The sequence below is a fragment of the Sinocyclocheilus rhinocerous genome, unplaced genomic scaffold (assembly GCF_001515625.1).
Source record: "Sinocyclocheilus rhinocerous isolate Xijiao unplaced genomic scaffold, SAMN03320098_v1.1 scaffold682, whole genome shotgun sequence".
Lineage (NCBI taxonomy): Eukaryota > Metazoa > Chordata > Actinopteri > Cypriniformes > Cyprinidae > Sinocyclocheilus > Sinocyclocheilus rhinocerous.
Genome location: NW_015642528.1, coordinates 1,973,700 through 1,976,638, shown reverse-complemented (window position 1 = coordinate 1,976,638; position 2,939 = coordinate 1,973,700). Strand labels below are relative to the sequence as shown.

Genomic DNA, 2,939 nt, shown 5'->3' with positions numbered 1-2,939 from the left:
TATATATATATATATATATATATATATATATATATATTGCAACATATAAAAACATTTAATTAAAGCAATAAAACATTCATGAAACTATGCTTTATAATTGTTTATGTTTTAATTATTTTAACTTATATATAATCACACTTGTGTTCATAAAATTATCAAATAATAATTATACATGAAAATTATACAAATATTGTTTTAGATAATAAATATGAATAGTTAATAATTAGCAAATTGTGTGCATTTATAACATTTAAAAACCCTTGTGACAGCCTTCTCTGACCTGGGACTTATGAAAATATAAATGAACTGTTCAGTTCATTAAAATTTGGTGATATTGAGATTTAAATTTTAATTTGGAGGACAGAATTTACAAAAAAATATTGTCATTCATGATGGTTTTGAAAACTAACATACAAAACCACTGCTAGAAAAAGCACATTTCATATATTCCTTGTGACAACGTCACATGTTGTGTGACTAAATTATTTAGCAGTTCTTATATTTTTATTTTATAGTATCAAGAGATATTTGTAATGATATCCGCCGTGAGTTATACTGAGGACAGTATTTGTGTATTTACGAGTGTGTGACTAACTCCTCATGTGCGTGTGAATGTGTGTGTGAGATCTGAGTTCAGATCCCAGGAGACTGAAATGTCTGTGGCAGTTATTGGGTTTAGAGTTTGATTCGGAGCGCTGGAGGATCTGCTGACTGCATAGTTGCAAGCTCTCTATAAAAAGTGGTTTGGTGAACCAGCAAATACATAGACATTCAGGCAATTAGATCTACTAATTAATCAAGTTAAAGACAATCTCCCCAAAATACACATCAGCCCATGCAGGTTTAAGAAGATTTCACAGCATGAATGTCCAACTTCCAGTGCATTTATACAGTTTATAACAAGTATTCACAACTTCTTTAACTTGTAGTTAGAAGTATGCATAATTGCTTATTTGATTTGACTCAGCACACTAAACTTATAACTTAAAATCAGAATTTCCATGCACAGTTACTCAAAATATACCCAAAATACAGCATTAGTAAATCACTTGGTATGAAACTTCCAAAGAGACCATCACAGGATGTAATAAACTTCAATGCAGGACCAACATTTGATCAGATTAACACTAAAATTACAGAATGAATCAGGAACAGATTCTTACACACAAGCTCTCAAGCCCATTTCCCACCTCAGAGCAGACGATCCGGCATATCCAGAGCACTGCAGCCGCAAACTGCAGGATTCCTTCCAGAGGGTGTGTGAGTGAGTGTGTGTGTGTGTGTGTGTATATGTGTGTGAGATAGTCAGAGACTGTTGCTGAGTGCCCAAGAATGAAAAGGTACTCAATCAGACGGAGGCAGAGCTGAGAGAGTGAGTGTATGCGAGACTGGCAGCATGTTTGTGGGCTTTGTGAGTGCGTTTGTGTGTGTATGTGGGAGAGGGTGGGATCAGCAGAGCAGGGAAGGGCTACTACAGTAAAGGATGGTGAAAGAGAGAGAGGAGAAAAAAAGAGAAAGGGTGGGGTCAATGCAGAGATTCTGAGCTTGATCGGATAATTGGTCTTTCCCTTCGGATCATTCTTTTCCCGGCCCAGTTTATTCCAGTTTAATGGGATGGTTCCGCCCAGGAGGAAGGTTCCTCTTGGAAAGGCCACTGGTGTGGGGTGTGTGTGTGTGTGTGTGTGGAATTTGTGCATGAACTAAAAATAAATAATAATAATAATAATAATAATTAAAATTAAAATTATATATATATATACCCACACAGTTAGGTCCATATATATTTGGACACAGGCACAATTTTTATTTTAGCTGCTGACCAAAACATATTCAAGTTACAGTTATATAATGAATATGGGCTTAAAGTGCACACTCTGATCTTTAATTTGAGGGTATTCTCATTGGAGGAATAGTTGAGGAATTATGGCTCTTTGATATGTACCTCCCCCCTTTTTCAAGGGACCAAGTAATTGGACAGTTGACTCAAAAGACATTTTATGGACAGATGTGGGCTATTCCTTCGTTATTTCTACATGAATTAAGCAGGTAAAAAGTCTGGAGTTGATTCTAAGTGTGCCAATTGTATTTGGAAGCTGTTGCTGTGAACTCACATCACATGGTCAAAGGATCTCTCCATACAAGTGAAACAGACAATTGTTAGGCTTCAAAAACAAAACAAATCCATCAGAGAGATAGCAGGAACATTAGGAGTGGCCAAATCAACAGTTTGATACATTCTGAGAAAAAAAGAACACACTGGTGAGCTCAGCAACAGAAAAAGGCCTGGACGTCCATGGAAGACAACTGTGGTGGATGATCGGAGGAATAAAAACCATTTCACAACATCCAGCCAAGTGAAGAACACTCTCCAGGAGGTAGACGTGTCTCTGTGAAAGTCTACAATCAAGAGAAGACTTCACGAGAGCAAATACAGATGCAGGCCTGATTAGACTTTGCCAAAAAACATCAAAAAAAAGCCAGACCACTTCTGGAAAAGCATTCTTTGGATGGCTGAAATTAAGATCAACCTGTACCAGAATGACAGGAAGAATAAAGTATGGAGAAGGCTTGGAACAGCTCATTAACCAAAGCGTACAACGTCATCTGTGAAACATGGTGGAGGCAGTGTGATGGCATGAGTATGCATGGCTTCCAGTGGTACTGGGTTACTGGTGTTTATTGATGACATGACAGAAGACAGACGCAGCCAGATTAATTCTGAAGTGTATAGGGATATACTGTCTGCCCAGATTCAGCCAAATGGAGCAAAGTTTATTGGGTGGCGCTTCATAGTACAAATGGACAATGACCCAAACATACAGCAAAAGCAACCCAGGAGTTTTTGAAGGTAAAAAAGTGGAATATTCTGCAATAGCCAAGTCAATCTCCTGATCTTAACCCGATTGAGCAAGCATTTCACTTGCTGAAGACAAAACTAA

General features: G+C 37.4%; 1 protein-coding gene across 1 annotated transcript in view; it reads right to left on the bottom strand.

The window, feature by feature from the left end:
- LOC107756094 (potassium channel subfamily K member 4-like) overlaps positions 1–1,377 on the bottom strand; it is a 19,854-nt gene extending 18,477 nt beyond the window's left edge. Inside the window, exon 1 of the mRNA XM_016573069.1 lies at positions 1,191–1,377. The gene's annotated coding sequence lies outside the window, so the exon portion shown is untranslated. The remainder of the gene's footprint in view (positions 1–1,190) is intronic.
- Between the last annotated feature and the right edge of the window lie 1,562 nt (positions 1,378–2,939).